Raw genomic sequence first — 26,382 nt, forward strand, 5'->3', positions numbered from 1 at the left:
AATGGTGGAGCACTGACACACTGCAAACCTTCTGTCCGTGGAATGGTGGAGCACTGACACACTGCACACCTTCTGTCCGTGGAATGGTGGAGTGAACACTGACACACTGCACACTTTCTGTCCGTGGAATGGTGGAGCACTGACACACTGCACACCTTCTGTCCATGGAATGGTGGAGCACTGACACACTGCACACCTTCTGTCCGTGGAATGGTGGAGCGAGCACTTACACACTGCACACCTTCTGTCCGTGGAATGGTGGAGCGAGCACTGACACACTGCACACCTTCTGTCCGTGGAATGGTGGAGCGAGCACTTACACACTGCACACCTTCTGTCCGTGGAATGGTGGAGCACTGACACACTGCACACCTTCTGTCCGTGGAATGGTGGAGCACTGACACACTGCACACCTTCTGTCCGTGGAATGGTGGAGCGAGCACTGACACACTGCACACCTTCTGTCCGTGGAATGGTGGAGCACTGACACACTGCACACCTTCTGTCCGTGGAATGGTGGAGCGAGCACTGACACACTGCACACCTTCTGTCCGTGGAATGGTGGAGTGAGCACTGACACACTGCACACCTTCTGTCCGTGGAATGGTGGAGTGAGCACTGACACACTGCACACCTTCTGTCCGTGGAATGGTGGAGTGAGCACTGACACACTGCACACCTTCTGTCCGTGGAATGGTGGAGCGATCACTGACACACTGCACACCTTCTGTCCGTGGAATGGTGGAGTGAGCACTGACACACTGCACACCTTCTGTCCGTGGAATGGTGGAGCACTGACACACTGCACACCTTCTGTCCCTGGAATGGTGGAGTGAGCACTGACACACTGCACACCTTCTGTCCGTGGAATGGTGGAGTGAGCACTGACACACTGCACACCTTCTGTTCCTGGAATGGTGGAGCACTGACACACTGCACACCTTCTGTCCATGGAATGGTGGAGCACTGACACACTGCACACCTTCTGTCCGTGGAATGGTGGAGCACTGACACACTGCACACCTTCTGTCCGTGGAATGGTGGAGCGAGCACTGACACACTGCAGACCTTCTGTCCGTGGAATGGTGGAGCGATCATTGACACACTGCACACCTTCTGTCCGTGGAATGGTGGAGCGAGCACTGACACACTGCACACCTCCTGTCCCGTGGAATGGTGGAGCGATCATTGACACACTGCACACCTTCTGTCCGTGGAATGGTTGAGTGAGCTCTGACACACTGACATCTTCTGTCCGTAGAATAGTGGAGCACTGACACACCGCACACCTTCTGTCCGTGGAATGGTTGAGTGAGCACTGACACACTGCACACCTCCTGTCCGTGGAATGGTTGAGTGAGCACTGACACACTGCACACCTTCTGTCCGTGGAATGGTGGAGCGATCATTAACACACTGCACACCTTCTGTCCGTGGAATGGTGGAGCGAGCACTGACACACTGCACACCTCCTGTCCGTGGAATGGTGGAGCGATCTTTGACACACTGCACACCTTCTGTCCGTGGAATGGTTGAGTGAGCACTGACACACTGCACACCTTCTGTCCGTGGAATGGTGGAGTGAGCACTGACACACTGCACACCTTTGTCCGTGGAATGGTTGAGTGAGCACTGACACACTGCACACCTCCTGTCCGTGGAATGGTCGAGCGAGCACTGACACACTGCACAACCTCTGTCCGTGGAATGGTGGAGCGAGCACTGACACACTGCACACCTTCTGTCCGTGGAATGGTGGAGCACTGACACACTGCACACCTTCTGTCCGTGGAATGGTGGAGTGAGCACTGACACACTGCACACCTTCTGTCCGTGGAATGGTGGAGTGAGCACTGACACACTGCACACCTTCTATCCGTGGAATGTTGCAGCGAGCACTGACACACTGCACACCTTCTGTCTGTCGAATGGTGGAGTGAGCACTGACATACTGCACACCTTCTGTCCGTGGAATGGTGGAGCACTGACAAACTGCACACACTCTGTCCATGCAATGGTCAAGTGAGCACTGATACACTGCACACCTTCTGTCCGTGGAATGGTGGAGCACTGACACACTGCACATCTTCTGTCCATGGAATGTTGGAGTGAGCAGTGATACACTGCACACCTTCTGTCCGTGGAATGGTGGAGCACTGACACACTGCACACACTCTGTCCATGGAATGGTGGAGCACTGACACACTGCACACCTTCTGTCCGTGGAATGGTGGAGCGAGCACTGACACACTGCACACCTTCTGTCCGTGGAATGGTGGAGTGAGCACGAACACACTGCACACCTTCTGTCTGTGGAATGGTGGAGTGAGGACTGACACACTGCACACTTTCTGTCCATGGAATGGTGGAGCACTGACACACTGCACACCTTCTGTCCGTGGAATGGTGGAGTGAGCACGAACACACTGCACACCTTCTGTCTGTGGAATGGTGGAGTGAGCACTGACACACTGCACACCTTCTGTTCGTGGAATGGTGGAGCGAGCAGTGACACACTGCACACCTTCTGTCCGTGGAATGGTGGAGTGAGCACGAACACACTGCACACCTTCTGTCCGTGGAATGGTGGAGCACTGACACACTGCACACCTTCTGTCCATGGAATGGTGGAGCACTGACACACTGCACACCTTCTGTCCGTGGAATGGTGGAGTGAGCACGAACACACTGCACACCTTCTGTCTGTGGAATGGTGGAGTGAGCACTGACAAACTGCACACCTTCTGTCCATGGAATGGTGCAGTGAGCACTGACACACTGCACAATTTCTGTCCGTGGAATGGTGGAGCGAGCACTGACACACTGCACACCTTCTGTCCGTGGAATGGTGGAGCGAGCACTGACACACTGCACACCTTCTGTCCGTGGAATGGTGGAGCGAGCACTGACACACTGCACACCTTCTGTCCGTGGAATGGTGGAGCGAGCGCTTACACACTGCACACCTTCTGTCCGTGGAATGGTGGAGCACTGACACACTGCACACCTTCTGTCCGTGGAATGGTGGAGCGAGCACTGACACACTGCACACCTTCTGTCTGTGGAATGGTGGAGTGAGCACTGACACACTTCACAAGTTCTGTCCGTGGAATGGTGGAGTGAGCACTGACACACTGCACACCTTCTGTCCGTGGAATGGTGGAGCGATCCCTGACACACTGCACACCTTCTGTCCGTGGAATGGTGGAGTGAGCACTGACACACTGCACACCTTCTGTCCGTGGAATGGTGGAGTGAGCACTGACACACTGCACACCTTCTGTCCGTGGAATGGTGGAGCACTGACACACTGCACACCTTCTGTCCCTGGAATGGTGGAGTGAGAACTGACACACTGCACACCTTCTGTCCGTGGAATGGTGGAGTGAGCACTGACACACTGCACACCTTCTATCCGTGGAATGGTGGAGCACTGTCACACTGCACACCTTCTGTCCGTGGAATGGTGGAGTGAGCACTGACACACTGCACACCTTATGTCCGTGGAATGGTGGAGTGAGCACTGACACACTGCACACCTTCTGTCCGTGGAATGGTAGAGCACTGACACACTGCACACCTTCTGTCCGTGGAATGGTGGAGCGAGCACTGACACACTGCAGACCTTCTGTCCGTGGAATGGTGGAGCGATCATTGACACACTGCACACCTTCTGTCCGTGGAATCTTGGTTGAGCACTGACACACTGCACACCTCCTGTCCGTGGAATGGTGGAGCGATCATTGACACACTGCACACCGTCTGTCCGTGGAATGGTTGAGTGAGCATTGACACACTGCACACCTTCTGTCCGTGGAATGGTGGAGCACTGACACACCGCACACCTTCTATCCGTGGTATGGTGGAGCGAGCACTGACACACTGCACACCTTCTTTCCGTGGAATGGTGGAGTGAGCACTGACACACTGGACACCTTCTGTCCGTGGAATGGAGGAGTGAGCACTGACAAACTGCACACCTTTTGTCCGTGGAATGGTGAAGTGAGCACTGACACACTGCACACCTTCTGTCTGTCGAATGGTGGAGTGAGTACTGACATACTGCACACCTTTTGTCCGTGGAATGGTGGAGTGAGCACTGACAAACTGCACACCTTCTGTCCGTGGAATGGTGGAGCACTGACACACTGCACACCTTCTGTCCATGGAATGGTGGAGCACTGACACACTGCACACCTTCTGTCCGTGGAATGTGGGAGTGAGCACTGACACACTGCACACCTTCTGTCCGTGGAATGGTGGAGTGAGCATTGACACACTGCACACCTTCTGTCCGTTGAATGGTGGAGCACTGACACACTGCACACCTTCTGTCCGTGGAATGGTGGAGTGAGCACTGACACACAGAAGACCTTCTGTCCATGGAATGGTGGAGCACTGACACACTGTACACCTTCTGTCCATGGAATGGTGGAGCGAGCACTGACACACTGCACTCCTTCTGTCCGTGGAATGGTGGAGCGAGCACTTACACACTGCAGACCTTCTGTCCGTGGAATGGTGGAGCACTGACACACTGCACACCTTCTGTCCGTGGAATGGTGGAGCACTGACACACTGTCTGTCCGTGGAATGGTGGAGCGAGCACTGACACACTGCACACCTTCTGTCCGTGGAATGGTGGTGCACTGACACACTGCACACCTTCTGTCCGTGGAATGGTGGAGCACTGACATACTGCACACCTTCTGTCCGTGGAATGGTGGAGCGAGCACTGACACACTGCACACCTTCTGTCCGTGGAATGGTGGAGTGAGCACTGACACACTGCACACCTTCTGTCCGTGGAATGGTGGAGCACTGACACACTGCAAACCTTCTGTCCATGGAATGGTCGAGCACTGACACACTGCACACCTTCTGTCCGTGGAATGGTGGAGCACTGACACACTGCACACCTTCTGTCCGTGTAATGGGGGAGTGAGCACCGACACACTGCACACCTTCTGTCCGTGGAATGGTGGAGTGAGCACTGACACACTGCACACCTTCTGTCGATGGAATGGTGGAGCACTGACACACTGCACACCTTCTGTCCGTGGAATGGTGGAGCGAGCACTGACACACTGCACACCTTCTGTCCGTGGAATGGTGGAGTGAGCACTGACACACTGCACACGTTCTGTCCGTGGAATGGTGGAGTGAGCACTGACACACTGCACACCTTCTGTCCGTGGAATGGTGGAGCGATCACTGACACACTGCACACCTTCTGTCCGTGGAATGGTGGAGTGAGCACTGACACACTGCACACCTTCTGTCCGTGGAATGGTGGAGTGAGCACTGACACACTGCACACCTTCTGTCCGTGGAATGGTGGAGCACTGACACACTGCACACCTTCTGTCCCTGGAATGGTGGAGTGAGCACTGACACACTGCACACCTTCTGTCCGTGGAATGGTGGAGTGAGCACTGACACACTGCACACCTTCTCTCCGTGGAATGGTGGAGCGAGCACTGACACACTGCACACCTTCTGTTCCTGGAATGGTGGAGCACTGACACACTGCACACCTTCTGTCCATGGAATGGTGGAGCACTGACACACTGCACACCTTCTGTCCGTGGAATGGTGGAGCACTGACACACTGCACACCTTCTGTCCGTGGAATGGTGGAGCGAGCACTGACAAACTGCAGACCTTCTGTCCGTGGAATGGTGGAGCGATCATTGACACACTGCACACCTTCTGTCCGTGGAATGGTGGAGCGAGCACTGACACACTGCACACCTCCTGTCCGTGGAATGGTGGAGCGATCATTGACACACTGCACACCTTCTGTCCGAGGAATGGTTGAGTGAGCACTGACACACTGCACACCTTCTGTCCGTGGAATGGTGGAGCACTGACACACCGCACACCTTCTGTCCGTGGAATGGTTGAGTGAGCACTGACACACTGCACACCTCCTGTCCGTGGAATGGTCGAGCGAGCACTGACACACTGCAAACCTTCTGTCCGTGGAATGGTGGAGCGAGCACTGACACACTGCACACCTTCTGTCCGTGGAATGGTGGAGTGAGCACTGACCAACTGCACACCTTTTGTCCGTGGAATGGTTGAGTGAGCACTGACACACTGCACACCTTCTGTCCGTGGAATGGTGGAGTGAGCACTGACACACTGCACAACTTCTGTCCGTGGAATGGTGGAGCACTGACACACTGCACACCTTCTGTCCGTGGAATGGTGGAGTGAGCACTGACACACTGCACACCTTCAGTCCGTGGAATGGTGGAGCACTGACACACTGCACACCTTCTGTCCGTGGAATGGTGGAGTGAGCACTGACACACTGCACACCTTCTATCCGTGGAATGTTGCAGCGAGCACTGACACACTGCACACCTTCTGTCTGTCGAATGGTGGAGTGAGCACTGACACACTGCACACCTTCTGTCCGTGGAATGGTGGAGTGAGCACTGACACACTGCACACCTTTTGTCCGTGGAATGGTGAAGTGAGCACTGACACACTGCACACCTTCTGTCCGTGGAATGGTGGAGCACTGACACACTGCACACCTTCTGTCCATGGAATGGTGGAGCACTGACACACTGCACACCTTCTGTCCGTGGAATGGGGGAGTGAGCACTGACACACTGCACACCTTCTGTCCGTGGAATGGTGGAGTGAGCACTGACACACTGCAAACCTTCTGTCTGTGGAATGGTGGAGCACTGACACACTGCACACCTTCTGTCCGTGGAATGGTGGAGTGAGCACTGACACACTGCACACCTTCTGTCCATGGAATGGTGGAGTGAGCACTGACACACTGCACACCTTCTGTCCGTGGAATGGTGGAGCACTGACACACTGCAAACCTTCTGTCCGTGGAATGGTGGAGCACTGACACACTGCACACCTTCTGTCCGTGGAATGGTGGAGTGAACACTGACACACTGCACACTTTCTGTCCGTGGAATGGTGGAGCACTGACACACTGCACACCTTCTGTCCATGGAATGGTGGAGCACTGACACACTGCACACCTTCTGTCCGTGGAATGGTGGAGCGAGCACTTACACACTGCACACCTTCTGTCCGTGGAATGGTGGAGCGAGCACTGACACACTGCACACCTTCTGTCCGTGGAATGGTGGAGCGAGCACTTACACACTGCACACCTTCTGTCCGTGGAATGGTGGAGCACTGACACACTGCACACCTTCTGTCCGTGGAATGGTGGAGCACTGACACACTGCACACCTTCTGTCCGTGGAATGGTGGAGCGAGCACTGACACACTGCACACCTTCTGTCCGTGGAATGGTGGAGCACTGACACACTGCACACCTTCTGTCCGTGGAATGGTGGAGCGAGCACTGACACACTGCACACCTTCTGTCCGTGGAATGGTGGAGTGAGCACTGACACACTGCACACCTTCTGTCCGTGGAATGGTGGAGTGAGCACTGACACACTGCACACCTTCTGTCCGTGGAATGGTGGAGTGAGCACTGACACACTGCACACCTTCTGTCCGTGGAATGGTGGAGCGATCACTGACACACTGCACACCTTCTGTCCGTGGAATGGTGGAGTGAGCACTGACACACTGCACACCTTCTGTCCGTGGAATGGTGGAGCACTGACACACTGCACACCTTCTGTCCCTGGAATGGTGGAGTGAGCACTGACACACTGCACACCTTCTGTCCGTGGAATGGTGGAGTGAGCACTGACACACTGCACACCTTCTGTTCCTGGAATGGTGGAGCACTGACACACTGCACACCTTCTGTCCATGGAATGGTGGAGCACTGACACACTGCACACCTTCTGTCCGTGGAATGGTGGAGCACTGACACACTGCACACCTTCTGTCCGTGGAATGGTGGAGCGAGCACTGACACACTGCAGACCTTCTGTCCGTGGAATGGTGGAGCGATCATTGACACACTGCACACCTTCTGTCCGTGGAATGGTGGAGCGAGCACTGACACACTGCACACCTCCTGTCCCGTGGAATGGTGGAGCGATCATTGACACACTGCACACCTTCTGTCCGTGGAATGGTTGAGTGAGCTCTGACACACTGACATCTTCTGTCCGTAGAATAGTGGAGCACTGACACACCGCACACCTTCTGTCCGTGGAATGGTTGAGTGAGCACTGACACACTGCACACCTCCTGTCCGTGGAATGGTTGAGTGAGCACTGACACACTGCACACCTTCTGTCCGTGGAATGGTGGAGCGATCATTGACACACTGCACACCTTCTGTCCGTGGAATGGTGGAGCGAGCACTGACACACTGCACACCTCCTGTCCGTGGAATGGTGGAGCGATCTTTGACACACTGCACACCTTCTGTCCGTGGAATGGTTGAGTGAGCACTGACACACTGCACACCTTCTGTCCGTGGAATGGTGGAGTGAGCACTGACACACTGCACACCTTTGTCCGTGGAATGGTTGAGTGAGCACTGACACACTGCACACCTCCTGTCCGTGGAATGGTCGAGCGAGCACTGACACACTGCACAACCTCTGTCCGTGGAATGGTGGAGCGAGCACTGACACACTGCACACCTTCTGTCCGTGGAATGGTGGAGCACTGACACACTGCACACCTTCTGTCCGTGGAATGGTGGAGTGAGCACTGACACACTGCACACCTTCTGTCCGTGGAATGGTGGAGTGAGCACTGACACACTGCACACCTTCTATCCGTGGAATGTTGCAGCGAGCACTGACACACTGCACACCTTCTGTCTGTCGAATGGTGGAGTGAGCACTGACATACTGCACACCTTCTGTCCGTGGAATGGTGGAGCACTGACAAACTGCACACACTCTGTCCATGCAATGGTCAAGTGAGCACTGATACACTGCACACCTTCTGTCCGTGGAATGGTGGAGCACTGACACACTGCACATCTTCTGTCCATGGAATGTTGGAGTGAGCAGTGATACACTGCACACCTTCTGTCCGTGGAATGGTGGAGCACTGACACACTGCACACACTCTGTCCATGGAATGGTGGAGCACTGACACACTGCACACCTTCTGTCCGTGGAATGGTGGAGCGAGCACTGACACACTGCACACCTTCTGTCCGTGGAATGGTGGAGTGAGCACGAACACACTGCACACCTTCTGTCTGTGGAATGGTGGAGTGAGCACTGACACACTGCACACTTTCTGTCCATGGAATGGTGGAGCACTGACACACTGCACACCTTCTGTCCGTGGAATGGTGGAGTGAGCACGAACACACTGCACACCTTCTGTCTGTGGAATGGTGGAGTGAGCACTGACACACTGCACACCTTCTGTTCGTGGAATGGTGGAGCGAGCAGTGACACACTGCACACCTTCTGTCCGTGGAATGGTGGAGTGAGCACGAACACACTGCACACCTTCTGTCCGTGGAATGGTGGAGCACTGACACACTGCACACCTTCTGTCCATGGAATGGTGGAGCACTGACACACTGCACACCTTCTGTCCGTGGAATGGTGGAGTGAGCACGAACACACTGCACACCTTCTGTCTGTGGAATGGTGGAGTGAGCACTGACAAACTGCACACCTTCTGTCCATGGAATGGTGCAGTGAGCACTGACACACTGCACAATTTCTGTCCGTGGAATGGTGGAGCGAGCACTGACACACTGCACACCTTCTGTCCGTGGAATGGTGGAGCGAGCACTGACACACTGCACACCTTCTGTCCGTGGAATGGTGGAGCGAGCACTGACACACTGCACACCTTCTGTCCGTGGAATGGTGGAGCGAGCGCTTACACACTGCACACCTTCTGTCCGTGGAATGGTGGAGCACTGACACACTGCACACCTTCTGTCCGTGGAATGGTGGAGCACTGACACACTGCACACCTTCTGTCCGTGGAATGGTGGAGCACTGACACATTGCACACCTTCTGTCCGTGGAATGGGGGAGTGAGCACTGACACACTGCACACCTTCTGTCCGTGGAATGGTGGAGCGAGCACTGACACACTGTACACCTTCTGTCCGTGGAATGGTGGAGCGAGCACTGACACACTGCACACCTTCTGTCCGTGGAATGGTGGAGCGAGCACTTACACACTGCACACCTTCTGTCCGTGGAATGGTGGAGCACTGACACACTGCACACCTTCTGTCCGTGGAATGGTGGAGCACTGACACACTGCACACCTTCTGTCCATGGAATGGTGGAGCACTGACACACTGCACACCTTCTGTCCATGGAATGGTGGAGCACTGACACACTGCACACCTTCTGTCCGTGGAATGGGGGAGTGAGCACTGACACACTGCACACCTTCTGTCCGTGGAATGGTGGAGTGAGCACGAACACACTGCACACCTTCTGTCTGTGGAATGGTGGAGTGAGCACTGACACACTGCACACCTTCTGTCCGTGGAATGGTGGAGCACTGACACACTGCACACCTTCTGTCCGTGGAATGGTGGAGTGAGCACTGACACACTGCACACCTTCTGTCCATGGAATGGTGGAGTGAATACTGACACACAGAAGACCTTCTGTCCATGGAATGGTGGAGCACTGACACACTGTACACCATCTGTCCATGGAATGGTGGAGCGAGCACTGACACACTGCACACCTTCTGTCCGTGGAATGGTGGAGCGAGCACTGACACACTGCACACCTTCTGTCCGTGGAATGGTGGAGTGAGCACGAACACACTGCACACCTTCTGTCTGTGGAATGGTGGAGTGAGCACTGACACACTGCACACTTTCTGTCCATGGAATGGTGGAGCACTGACACACTGCACACCTTCTGTCCGTGGAATGGTGGAGTGAGCACGAACACACTGCACACCTTCTGTCTGTGGAATGGTGGAGTGAGCACTGACACACTGCACACCTTCTGTTCGTGGAATGGTGGAGCGAGCACTGACACACTGCACACCTTCTGTCCGTGGAATGGTGGAGTGAGCACGAACACACTGCACACCTTCTGTCCGTGGAATGGTGGAGCACTGACACACTGCACACCTTCTGTCCATGGAATGGTGGAGCACTGACACACTGCACACCTTCTGTCCGTGGAATGGTGGAGTGAGCACGAACACACTGCACACCTTCTGTCTGTGGAATGGTGGAGTGAGCACTGACACACTGCACACCTTCTGTCCATGGAATGGTGCAGTGAGCACTGACACACTGCACAATTTCTGTCCGTGGAATGGTGGAGCGAGCACTAACACACTGCACACCTTCTGTCCGTGGAATGGTGGAGCGAGCACTGACACACTGCACACCTTCTGTCCGTGGAATGGTGGAGCGAGCACTGACACACTGCACACCTTCTGTCCGTGGAATGGTGGAGCGATCACTTACACACTGCACACCTTCTGTCCGTGGAATGGTGGAGCACTGACACACTGCACACCTTCTGTCCGTGGAATGGTGGAGCACTGACACACTGCACACCTTCTGTCCTTGGAATGGTGGAGCACTGACACATTGCACACCTTCTGTCCGTGGAATGGGGGAGTGAGCACTGACACACTGCACACCTTCTGTCCGTGGAATGGTGGAGCGAGCACTGACACACTGTACACCTTCTGTCCGTGGAATGGTGGAGCGAGCACTGACACACTGCACACCTTCTGTCCGTGGAATGGTGGAGCGAGCACTTAAACACTGCACACCTTCTGTCCGTGGAATGGTGGAGCACTGACACACTGCACACCTTCTGTCCGTGGAATGGTGGAGCACTGACACACTGCACACCTTCTGTCCATGGAATGGTGGAGCACTGACACACTGCACACCTTCTGTCCATGGAATGGTGGAGCACTGACACACTGCACACCTTCTGTCCGTGGAATGGGGGAGTGAGCACTGACACACTGCACACCTTCTGTCCGTGGAATGGTGGAGTGAGCACGAACACACTGCACACCTTCTGTCTGTGGAATGGTGGAGTGAGCACTGACACACTGCACACCTTCTGTCCGTGGAATGGTGGAGCACTGACACACTGCACACCTTCTGTCCGTGGAATGGTGGAGTGAGCACTGACACACTGCACACCTTCTGTCCATGGAATGGTGGAGTGAATACTGACACACAGAAGACCTTCTGTCCATGGAATGGTGGAGCACTGACACACTGTACACCATCTGTCCATGGAATGGTGGAGCGAGCACTGACACACTGCACACCTTCTGTCCGTGGAATGGTGGAGCGAGCACTGACACACTGCACACCTTCTGTCCGTGGAATGGTGGAGCACTGACACACTGCACACCTTCTGTCCGTGGAATGGTGGAGCACTGACACACTGTCTGTCCGTGGAATGGTGGAGCGAGCACTGACACACTGCACACCTTCTGTCCGTGGAATGGTGGAGCACTGACACACTGCACACCTTCTGTCCATGGAATGGTGGAGCACTGCCATACTGCACACCTTCTGTCCGTGGAATGGTGGAGCACTGACACACTGCACACCTTCTGTCCGTGGAATGGTGGAGTGAGCACTGACACACTGCACACTTTCTGTCCGTGGAATGGTGGAGCACTGACACACTGCACACCTTCTGTCCGTGGAATGGTGGAGCGAGCACTGACACACTGCACACCTTCTGTCCGTGGAATGGTGGAGTGAGCACGAACACACTGCACACCTTCTGTCCGTGGAATGGTGGAGTGAGCACGAACACACTGCACACCTTCTGTCCGTGGAATGGGGGAGTGAGCACTGACACACTGCACACCTTCTATCCGTGGAATGGTGAATTGAGCACTGACACACTGCAATCCTTCTGTCCATGGAATGGTGGAGTGAGCACGAACACACTGCACAGCTTCTGTCTGTGGAATGGTAGAGTGAGCACTGACACACTGCACACTTTCTGTGCGTGGAATGGTGGAGCACTGACACACTGCACACCTTCTGTCCATGGAATGGTGGAGTGAGCACTGACACACTGCACACCTTCTTTCCATGGAATGGTGGAGTGAGCACTGACACACTGCACACCTTCTGTCCATGGAATGGTAGAGTGAGCACTGACACACTGCACACCTTCTGTCCGTGGAATGGTGGAGTGAGCACTGACACACTGCACACCTTTTGTCCGTGGAATGGTGAAGTTAGCACTGACACACTGCACACCTTCTGTCCGTGGAATGGTGGAGCACTGACACACTGCACACCTTCTGTCCATGGAATGGTGGAGTGAGTACTGACACACAGAAGACCTTCTGTCCATGGAATGGTGGAGCACTGACACACTGTACACCTTCTGTCCGTGGACTGGTGGAGCGAGCACTGACACACTGCACACCTTCTGTCCGTGGAATGGTGGAGCGAGCACTTACACACTGCACACCTTCTGTCCGTGGAATGGTGGAGCACTGACACACTGCACACCTTCTGTCCGTGGAATGAGGGAGCACTAACACACTGTCTGTCCGTGGAATGGTGGAGCGAGCACTGACACACTGCACACCTTCTGTCCGTGGAATGGTGGAGCACTGACACACTGCACACCTTCTGTCCGTGGAATGGTGGAGCACTGACACACTGCACACCATATGTCCGTGGAATGGTGAATTGAGCACTGACACACTGCACACCTTCTGTCCGTGGAATGGGGGAGTGAGCACTGACACACTGCACACCTTCTGTCCGTGGAATGGTGAATTGAGCACTGAACACACTGCACACCTTCTGTCTGTGGAATGGTGGAGTGAGCACTGACACACTGCACACTTTCTGTCCGTGGAATGGTGGAGCACTGACACACTGCACACCTTCTGTCCATGGAATGGTGGAGTGAGCACTGACACACTGCACACCTTCTTTCCATGGAATGGTGGAGTGAGCACTGACACACTGCACACCTTCTGTCCGTGGAATGGTGGAGCACTGACACACTGCACACCTTCTGTCCGTGGAATGGTGGAGCGAGCACTGACACACTGCACACCTTCTGTCCGTGGAATGGTGGAGCACTGACACACTACACACCTTCTGTCCGTGGAATGGTGGAGCACTGACACACTGCACACCTTCTGTCCATGGAATGGTGGAGCGAGCACTGACACACTGCACAATATCTGTCCGTGGACTGGTGGAGTGAGCACTGACACACTGCACACCTTCTGTCCGTGGAATGGTGGAGTGAGCACTGACACACTGCACACCTTCTGTCCATGGAATGGTGGAGCGAGCACTGACACACTGCACACCTTCTGTTCTTGGAATGGTGGAGCACTGACACACTGCACACCTTCTGTCCGTGGAATGGTGGAGCACTGACACACTGCACACCTTCTGTCCGTGGAATGGTGGAGCACTGACACACTGCACACCTTCTGTCCGTGGAATGGTGGAGCGAGCACTGACACACTGCACACCTTCTGTCCGTGAAATGGTGGAGCGAGCACTGACACACTGCACACCTTCTGTCCGTGGAATGGTGGAGTGAGCACTGACACACTGCACACCTTGTGTCCGTGGAATGGTGGAGCACTGACACACTGCACACCTTCTGTCCGTGGAATGGTAGAGCACTGACACACTGCACACCTTCTGTCCGTGGAATGGTGGAGTGAGCACTGACACAGTGCACACCTTCTGTCCGTGGAATGGTGGAGCGATCATTGACACACTGCACACCTTCTGTCCGTGGAATGGTGGAGCGAGCACTGACACACTGCACACCTCCTGTCCGTGGAATGGTGGAGCGATCATTGACACACTGCACACCTTCTGTCCGTGGAATGGTTGAGTGAGCACTGACACACTGCACACCTTCTGTCCGTGGAATGGTGGAATGAGCACTGACACACTGCACACCTTCTGTCCGTGGAATGGTGGAATGAGCACTGACACACTGCACACCTTCTGTCCGTGGAATGGTGGAGTGAGCACTGACACACTGCACACCTTCTGTCCGTGGAATGGTCGAGCGAGCACTGACACACTGCACACCTTCTGTCCGTGGAATGGTGGAGCGAGCACTGACACACTGCACACCTTCTGTCCGTGGAATGGTGGAGCACTGACACACTGCACACCTTCTGTCCGTGGAATGGTGGAGCGAGCACTGACACACTGCACACCTTCTGTCCGTGGAATGGTGGAGCACTGACACACTGCACACCTTCTGTCCGTGGAATGGTTGAGTGAGCACTGACACACTGCACACCTTCTGTCCGTGGAATGGTGGAGTTAGCAATGACACACTGCACACCTTCTGTCCGTGGAATGGTGGAGCAATGACACACTGCACACCTTCCGTCCGTGGAATGGTGGAGTGAGCACTGACACACTGCACACCTTCTGTCCGTGGAATGGTGGAGCACTGACACACTGCACACCTTCTGTCCGTGGAATGGTGGAGTGAGCACTGACACACTGCACACCTTCTATCCGTGGAATGTTGCAGCGAGCACTGACACACTGCACACCTTCTGTCTGTCGAATGGTGGAGTGAGCACTGACACACTGCACACCTTCTGTCCGTGGAATGTTGGAGTGAGCACTGATACACTGCACAACTTCTGTCCGTGGAATGGTGGAGCAGTGACACACTGCACACACTCTGTCCATGGAATGGTGGAGCACTGACACACTGCACACCTTCTGTCCGTGGAATGGTGGAGCGAGCACTGACACACTGCACACCTTCTGTCCGTGGAATGGAGGAGCACTGACACATTGCACACCTTCTGTCCATGGAATGGTGCAGTGAGCACTGACACATTGCACACCTTCTGTCCATGGAATGGTGGAGCACTGACACACTGCACACCTTCTGTCCGTGGAATGGTGCAGTGAGCACTGACACACTGCACACCTTCTGTCCGTGGAATGGTGGAGCGAGCACTGACACACTGCACACCTTCTGTCCGTGGAATGGTGGAGCGAGCACTTACACACTGCACACCTTCTGTCCGTGGATTGGTGGAGCATTGACACACTGCACACCTTCTGTCCGTGGAATGGTGGAGCACTGACACACTGCACACCTTCTGTCCGTGGAATGGTGGAGCGAGCACTGACACACTGCACACCTTCTTTCCGTGGAATGGTGGAGTGACCACTGACAAACTGCACACCTTCTGTCCGTGGAATGGTGGAGCGAGCGCTGACACACTGCACACCTTCTGTCCGTGGAATGGTGGAGCACTGACACACTGCACACCTTCTGTCCGTGGAACGGTGGAGTGAGCACTGACACACTGCACACCTTCTGTCCGTAGAATGGTGGAGTGTGCACGAACACACTGCAAACCTTCTGTCTGTGGAATGGTGGAGTGAGCACTGACACACTGCACACCTTCTGTCCATGGAATGGTGGAGCACTGACACACTTCACACCTTCTGTCCATGGAATGGTGGAGCACTGACACACTGCACACCTTCTGTCCGTGGAATGGTGGAGTGAGCACTGACACACTGCACACCTTCTGTCCGTGGAATAGTGGAGTGAGCACTGACACACTGCACACCTTCTGTCCGGAGAATGGTGGAGTGTGCACGAACACACTGCAAACCTTCTGTCTGTGGAATGGTGGAGTGAGCACTGACACACTGCACACCTTCTGTACGTGGAATGGTGGAGCACTGACACACTGCACACCTTCTGTCCATGGAATGGTGGAGTGAGCACTGACACACTCCACACCTTCTGTCCGTGTTATGGTGGAGCGAGCACTGACACACTGCACACCTTCTGTCCGTGGAATGGTGGAGTGAGCACTGACACACTGCACACCTTCTGTCCGTGGAATGGTGGAGTGAGCACTGACACACTGCACACCGTCTGTCCGTGGAATGGTGGAGCACTGACACACTGCACACCTTCTGTCCGTGGAATGGTGGAGCACTGACACACTGCACACCTTCTGTCCATGGAAGGGTGGAGTGAGCACTGACACACTGCACACCATCTGTCCATGGAATGGTGGAGTGAGCACTTACACACAGAACACCTTCTGTCCATGGAATGGTGGAGCACTGACACACTGTCTGTCCGTGGAATGGTGGAGCAAGCACTGACACACTGCACACCTTCTGTCCGTGGAATGGTGGAGCACTGACACACTGCATACCTTCTGTCCGTGGAATGGTGGAGTGAGCACTGACACACTGCACACCTTCTGTCCGTGGAATGGTGGAGCACTGACACACTGCACACCTTCTGTCCATGGAATGGTGGAGCACTGACACACTGCACACCTTCTGTCCGTGGAATGGGGGAGTGAGCACTGACACACTGCACAGCTTCTGTCTGTGGAATGGTGGAGTGAGCACTGACACACTGCACACCTTCTGTCCGTGGAATGGTGGAGCACTGACACACTGCACACCTTCTGTCCATGGAATGGTGGAGTGAGCACTCACACACTGCACACCTTCTGTCCATGGAATGGTGGAGTGAGCACTGACACACTGCACACCTACTGTCCATGGAATAGTGGAGCACTGACACACTGCACACCTTCTGTCCGTGGAATGGTGGAGCGAGCACTGACACACTGCACACCTTCTGTTCCTGGAATGGTGAAGCACTGACACACTGCACACCTTCTGTCCGTGGAATGGTTGAGCACTGACACACTGCACATCTTCTGTCCGTGGAATGGTGGAGAGAGCACTGACACACTGCACACCTTCTGTCCGTGGAATGGTGGAGTGAGCACTGACACACTGCACACCTTCTGTCCGTGGAATGGTAGAACACTGCCACACTGCACACCTTCTGTCCGTGGAATGGTGGAGCGAGCACTGACACACTGCAGACCTTCTGACCGTGGAATGGTGGAGGGAGCACGAACACACTGCACACCTTCTGTCTGTGGAATGGTGGAGTGAGCAGTGACACACTGCACACCTTCTGTCCGTGGAATGGTGGAGCACTGACACACTGCACACCTTCTGTCCGTGGAATGGTGGAGCGAGCACTGACACACTGCAGACCTTCTGACCGTGGAATGGTGGAGGGAGCACGAACACACTGCACACCTTCTGTCTGTGGAATGGTGGAGTGAGCAGTGACACACTGCACACCTACTGTCCATGGAATGGTGGAGCACTGACACACTGCACACCTTCTGTCCGTGGAATGGTGGAGTGAGCACTGACACACTGCACACCTACTGTCCATGGAATGGTGGAGCACTGACACACTGCACACCTTCTGTCCGTGGAATGGTGGAGCGAGCACTGACACACTGCACACCTTCTGTTCCTGGAATGGTGAAGCACTGACACACTGCACACCTTCTGTCCGTGGAATGGTTGAGCACTGACACACTGCACATCTTCTGTCCGTGGAATGGTGGAGAGAGCACTGACACACTTCACACCTTCTGTCCGTGGAATGGTGGAGTGAGCACTGACACACTGCACACCTTCTGTCCGTGGAATGGTAGAACACTGCCACACTGCACACCTTCTGTCCGTGGAATGGTGGAGCGAGCACTGACACACTGCAGACCTTCTGACCGTGGAATGGTGGAGGGAGCACGAACACACTGCACACCTTCTGTCTGTGGAATGGTGGAGTGAGCAGTGACACACTGCACAACTTCTGTCCGTGGAATGGTGGAGTGAGCACGAACACACTGCACATCTTCTGTCTGTGGAATGGTGGAGTGAGCACTGACACACTGCACATCTTCTGTCCGTGGAATGGTGGAGCACTGACACACTGCACACCTTCTGTCCGTGGACCGGTGGAGTGAGCACTGACACACTGCACACCTTCTGTCCGTGGAATGGTGGAGCGAGCACTTACACACTGCACACCTTCTGTCCGTGGAATGGTGGAGCACTGACACACTGCACACCTTCTGTCCGTGGAATGGTGGAGCGAGCACTTACACACTGCACACCTCCTGTCCGTGGAATGGTGGAGCGAGCACTTACACACTGCACATCTTCTGTCCGTGGAATGGTGGAGCGAGCACTGACACACTGCACACCTTCTGTCCGTGGAATGGTGGAGTGATCATTGACACACTGCACACCTTATGTCCGTGGAATGGTGGAGCGAGCACTGACACACTGCACACCTTCTGTCCGTGGAATGGTGGAGTGAGCACTGACACACTGCACACCTTCTGTCCGTGGAATGGTGGAGCGAGCACTGACACACTGCACACCTTCTGTCCATGGAATGGTGGAGCACTGACACACTGCATACCTTCTGTCTGTGGAATGGTGGAGTGAGCACTGACACACTGCACACCTTCTGTCCGTGGAATGGTGGAGCACTGACACACTGCACACCTTCTGTCCATGGAATGGTGGAGTGAGCACTGACACACTGCACACCTTCTGCCGTGGAATGGTGGAGTGAGCACTAACACACTGCAGACCTTCTGTCCGTGGAATGGTGGAGTGAGCACTGACACACTGCACACCTTCTGTCCATGGAATGGTGGAGCACTGACACACTGCACACCTTCTGTCCATGGAATGGTGGAGCACTGACACACTGCACACCTTCTGTCCGTGGAATGGGGGAGTGAGCACTGACACACTGCACACCTTCTGTCCGTGGAATGGTGGAGTGAGCACTGACACACTGCACACCTTCTGTCCGTGGAATGGTGGAGTGAGCACTGACACACTGCAGACCTTCTGTCCGTGGAATGGTGGAGTGAGCACTGACACACTGCACACCTTCTGTCCATGGAATGGTGGAGCACTGACACACTGCACACCTTCTGTCTGTGGAATGGTGGAGTGAGCACTGACACACTGCACACCTTCTGTCCGTGGAATGGTGGAGCACAGACACACTGCACACCTACTGTCCATGGAATGGTGGAGTGAGCACTGACACACTGCACACCTACTGTCCATGTAATGGTGGAGTGAGCACTGACACACTGCACACCTTCTGTCCGTGGAATGGTGGAGTGAGCACTTACACACTGCACACCTTCTGTCCGTGGAATGGTGGAGTGAGCACTGACACCCTGCACACCTTCTGTCCGTGGAATGGTGGAGCGAGCACTTACACACTGCACACCTTCTGTCCGTGGAATGGTGGAGTGAGCACTGACACACTGCACACCTTCTGTCCGTGGAATGGTGGAGCACTGACACACTGCACACCTTCTGTCCGTGGAATGGTGGAGCACTGACACACTGCACACCTTCTGTCCGTGGAATGGTGGAGCACTGACACACTGCAGACCTTCTGTCCATGGAATGGTGGAGTGAGCACTGACACACTGCACACCTTCTGTCCGTGGATTGGTTGAGTGAGCACTGACACACTGCACACCTTCTGTCCGTGGAATGGTGGAGTGAGCAATGACACACTGCACACCTTCTGTCCGTGGAATGGTGGAGCACTGACACACTGCACACCTTCCGTCCGTGGAATGGTGGAGTGAGCACTGACACACTGCACACCTTCTGTCCGTGGAATGGTGGAGCACTGACACACTGCACACCTTCTGTCCGTGGAATGGTGGAGTGAGCACTGACACACTGCACACCTTCTATCCGTGGAATGTAGCAGCGAGCACTGACACACTGCACACCTTCTGTCTGTCGAATGGTGGAGTGAGCACTGACACACTGCACACCTTCTGTCCGTGGAATGTTGGAGTGAGCACTGATACACTGCACAACTTCTGTCCGTGGAATGGTGGAGCAGTGACACACTGCACACACTCTGTCCATGGAATGGTGGAGCACTGACACACTGCACACCTTCTGTCCGTGGAATGGTGGAGCGAGCACTGACACACTGCACACCTTCTGTCCGTGGAATGGAGGAGCACTGACACATTGCACACCTTCTGTCCATGGAATGGTGCAGTGAGCACTGACACATTGCACACCTTCTGTCCATGGAATGGTGGAGCACTGACACACTGCACACCTTCTGTCCGTGGAATGGTGGAGTGAGCACGAACACACTGCACACCTTCTGTCTGTGGAATGGTGGAGTGAGCACTGACACACTGCACACCTTCTGTCCGTGGAATGGTGGAGCACTGACACACTGCACACCTTCTGTCCATGGAATGGTGCAGTGAGCACTGACACACTGCACACCTTCTGTCCGTGGAATGGTGGAGCGAGCACTGACACACTGCACACCTTCTGTCCGTGGAATGGTGGAGCGAGCACTTACACACTGCACACCTTCTGTCCGTGGATTGGTGGAGCATTGACACACTGCACACCTTCTGTCCGTGGAATGGTGGAGCACTGACACACTGCACACCTTCTGTCCGTGGAATGGTGGAGCGAGCACTGACACACTGCACACCTTCTTTCCGTGGAATGGTGGAGTGACCACTGACACACTGCACACCTTCTGTCCGTGGAATGGTGGAGCGAGCGCTGACACACTGCACACCTTCTGTCCGTGGAATGGTGGAGCACTGACACACTGCACACCTTCTGTCCGTGGAACGGTGGAGTGAGCACTGACACACTGCACACCTTCTGTCCGTAGAATGGTGGAGTGTGCACGAACACACTGCAAACCTTCTGTCTGTGGAATGGTGGAGTGAGCACTGACACACTGCACACCTTCTGTCCATGGAATGGTGGAGCACTGACACACTTCACACCTTCTGTCCATGGAATGGTGGAGCACTGACACACTGCACACCTTCTGTCCGTGGAATGGTGGAGTGAGCACTGACACACTGCACACCTTCTGTCCGTGGAATAGTGGAGTGAGCACTGACACACTGCACACCTTCTGTCCGGAGAATGGTGGAGTGTGCACGAACACACTACAAACCTTCTGTCTGTGGAATGGTGGAGTGAGCACTGACACACTGCACACCTTCTGTCCGTGGAATGGTGGAGTGAGCACTGACACACTGCACACCTTCTGTCCGTGGAATGGTGGAGTGAGCACTGACACACTGCAGACCTTCTGTCCGTGGAATGGTGGAGTGAGCACTGACACACTGCACACCTTCTGTCCATGGAATGGTGGAGCACTGACACACTGCACACCTTCTGTCTGTGGAATGGTGGAGTGAGCACTGACACACTGCACACCTTCTGTCCGTGGAATGGTGGAGCACAGACACACTGCACACCTACTGTCCATGGAATGGTGGAGTGAGCACTGACACACTGCACACCTACTGTCCATGTAATGGTGGAGTGAGCACTGACACACTGCACACCTTCTGTCCGTGGAATGGTGGAGCGAGCACTTACACACTGCACACCTTCTGTCCGTGGAATGGTGGAGTGAGCACTGACACACTGCACACCTTCTGTCCGTGGAATGGTGGAGCGAGCACTTACACACTGCACACCTTCTGTCCGTGGAATGGTGGAGTGAGCACTGACACACTGCACACCTTCTGTCCGTGGAATGGTGGAGCACTGACACACTGCACACCTTCTGTCCGTGGAATGGTGGAGCACTGACACACTGCACACCTTCTGTCCGTGGAATGGTGGAGCACTGACACACTGCAGACCTTCTGTCCATGGAATGGTGGAGTGAGCACTGACACACTGCACACCTTCTGTCCGTGGAATGGTTGAGTGAGCACTGACACACTGCACACCTTCTGTCCGTGGAATGGTGGAGTGAGCAATGACACACTGCACACCTTCTGTCCGTGGAATGGTGGAGCACTGACACACTGCACACCTTCCGTCCGTGGAATGGTGGAGTGAGCACTGACACACTGCACACCTTCTGTCCGTGGAATGGTGGAGCACTGACACACTGCACACCTTCTGTCCGTGGAATGGTGGAGTGAGCACTGACACACTGCACACCTTCTATCCGTGGAATGTAGCAGCGAGCACTGACACACTGCACACCTTCTGTCTGTCGAATGGTGGAGTGAGCACTGACACACTGCACACCTTCTGTCCGTGGAATGTTGGAGTGAGCACTGATACACTGCACAACTTCTGTCCGTGGAATGCTGGAGCAGTGACACACTGCACACACTCTGTCCATGGAATGGTGGAGCACTGACACACTGCACACCTTCTGTCCGTGGAATGGTGGAGCGAGCACTGACACACTGCACACCTTCTGTCCGTGGAATGGAGGAGCACTGACACATTGCACACCTTCTGTCCATGGAATGGTGCAGTGAGCACTGACACATTGCACACCTTCTGTCCATGGAATGGTGGAGCACTGACACACTGCACACCTTCTGTCCGTGGAATGGTGGAGTGAGCACGAACACACTGCACACCTTCTGTCTGTGGAATGGTGGAGTGAGCACTGACACACTGCACACCTTCTGTCCGTGGAATGGTGGAGCACTGACACACTGCACACCTTCTGTCCATGGAATGGTGCAGTGAGCACTGACACACTGCACACCTTCTGTCCGTGGAATGGTGGAGCGAGCACTGACACACTGCACACCTTCTGTCCGTGGAATGGTGGAGCGAGCACTTACACACTGCACACCTTCTGTCCGTGGATTGGTGGAGCATTGACACACTGCACACCTTCTGTCCGTGGAATGGTGGAGCACTGACACACTGCACACCTTCTGTCCGTGGAATGGTGGAGCGAGCACTGACACACTGCACACCTTCTTTCCGTGGAATGGTGGAGTGACCACTGACACACTGCACACCTTCTGTCCGTGGAATGGTGGAGCGAGCGCTGACACACTGCACACCTTCTGTCCGTGGAATGGTGGAGCACTGACACACTGCACACCTTCTGTCCGTGGAACGGTGGAGTGAGCACTGACACACTGCACACCTTCTGTCCGTAGAATGGTGGAGTGTGCACGAACACACTGCAAACCTTCTGTCTGTGGAATGGTGGAGTGAGCACTGACACACTGCACACCTTCTGTCCATGGAATGGTGGAGCACTGACACACTGCACACCTTCTGTCCGTGGAATGGTGGAGTGAGCACTGACACACTGCACACCTTCTGTCCGTGGAATAGTGGAGTGAGCACTGACACACTGCACACCTTCTGTCCGGAGAATGGTGGAGTGTGCACGAACACACTGCAAACCTTCTGTCTGTGGAATGGTGGAGTGAGCACTGACACACTGCACACCTTCTGTACGTGGAATGGTGGAGCACTGACACACTGCACACCTTCTGTCCATGGAATGGTGGAGTGAGCACTGACACACTGCACACCTTCTGTCCGTGGTATGGTGGAGCGAGCACTGACACACTGCACACCTTCTGTCCGTGGAATGGTGGAGTGAGCACTGACACACTGCACACCTTCTGTCCGTGGAATGGTGGAGTGAGCACTGACACACTGCACACCGTCTGTCCGTGGAATGGTGGAGCACTGACACACTGCACACCTTCTGTCCGTGGAATGGTGGAGCACTGACACACTGCACACCTTCTGTCCATGGAAGGGTGGAGTGAGCACTGACACACTGCACACCATCTGTCCATGGAATGGTGGAGTGAGCACTTACACACAGAACACCTTCTGTCCATGGAATGGTGGAGCACTGACACACTGTCTGTCCGTGGAATGGTGGAGCAAGCACTGACACACTGCACACCTTCTGTCCGTGGAATGGTGGAGCACTGACACACTGCATACCTTCTGTCCGTGGAATGGTGGAGTGAGCACTGACACACTGCACACCTTCTGTCCGTGGAATGGTGCAGCACTGACACACTGCACACCTTCTGTCCATGGAATGGTGGAGCACTGACACACTGCACACCTTCTGTCCGTGGCATGGGGGAGTGAGCACTGACACACTGCACACCTTCTGTCCGTGGAATGGTGGAGTGAGCACGAACACACTGCACAGCTTCTGTCTGTGGAATGGTGGAGTGAGCACTGACACACTGCACACCTTCTGTCCGTGGAATGGTGGAGCACTGACACACTGCACACCTTCTGTCCATGGAATGGTGGAGTGAGCACTCACACACTGCACACCTTCTGTCCATGGAATGGTGGAGTGAGCACTGACACACTGCACACCTACTGTCCATGGAATGGTGGAGCACTGACACACTGCACACCTTCTGTCCGTGGAATGGTGGAGCGAGCACTGACACACTGCACACCTTCTGTTCCTGGAATGGTGAAGCACTGACACACTGCACACCTTCTGTCCGTGGAATGGTTGAGCACTGACACACTGCACATCTTCTGTCCGTGGAATGGTGGAGAGAGCACTGACACACTGCACACCTTCTGTCCGTGGAATGGTGGAGTGAGCACTGACACACTGCACACCTTCTGTCCGTGGAATGGTAGAACACTGCCACACTGCACACCTTCTGTCCGTGGAATGGTGGAGCGAGCACTGACACACTGCAGACCTTCTGACCGTGGAATGGTGGAGGGAGCACGAACACACTGCACACATTCTGTCTGTGGAATGATGGAGTGAGCAGTGACACACTGCACACCTTCTGTCCGTGGAATGGTGGAGCACTGACACACTGCACAACTTCTGTCCGTGGAATGGTGGAGTGAGCACGAACACACTGCACATCTTCTGTCTGTGGAATGGTGGAGTGAGCACTGACACACTGCACATCTTCTGTCCGTGGAATGGTGGAGCACTGACACACTGCACACCTTCTGTCCGTGGACCGGTGGAGCGAGCACTGACACACTGCACACCTTCTGTCCGTGGAATGGTGGAGCGAGCACTTACACACTGCACACCTTCTGTCCGTGGAATGGTGGAGCACTGACACACTGCACACCTTCTGTCCGTGGAATGGTGGAGCGAGCACTTACACACTGCACACCTCCTGTCCGTGGAATGGTGGAGCGAGCACTTACACACTGCACATCTTCTGTCCGTGGAATGGTGGAGCGAGCACTGACACACTGCACACCTTCTGTCCGTGGAATGGTGGAGTGATCATTGACACACTGCACACCTTATGTCCGTGGAATGGTGGAGCGAGCACTGACACACTGCACACCTTCTGTCCGTGGAATGGTGGAGTGAGCACTGACACACTGCACACCTTCTGTCCGTGGAATGGTGGAGCGAGCACAGACACACTGCACACCTTCTGTCCATGGAATGGTGGAGCACTGACACACTGCATACCTTCTGTCTGTGGAATGGTGGAGTGAGCACTGACACACTGCACACCTTCTGTCCGTGGAATGGTGGAGCACTGACACACTGCACACCTTCTGTCCATGGAATGGTGGAGTGAGCACTGACACACTGCACACCTTCTGCCGTGGAATGGTGGAGTGAGCACTGACACACTGCAGACCTTCTGTCCGTGGAATGGTGGAGTGAGCACTGACACACTGCACACCTTCTGTCCATGGAATGGTGGAGCACTGACACACTGCACACCTTCTGTCCATGGAATGGTGGAGCACTGACACACTGCACACCTTCTGTCCGTGGAATGGGGGAGTGAGCACTGACACACTGCACACCTTCT

This window comes from Pristiophorus japonicus, chromosome 5 (assembly GCF_044704955.1).
Source record: "Pristiophorus japonicus isolate sPriJap1 chromosome 5, sPriJap1.hap1, whole genome shotgun sequence".
Classification (NCBI taxonomy): Eukaryota; Metazoa; Chordata; class Chondrichthyes; family Pristiophoridae; genus Pristiophorus; species Pristiophorus japonicus.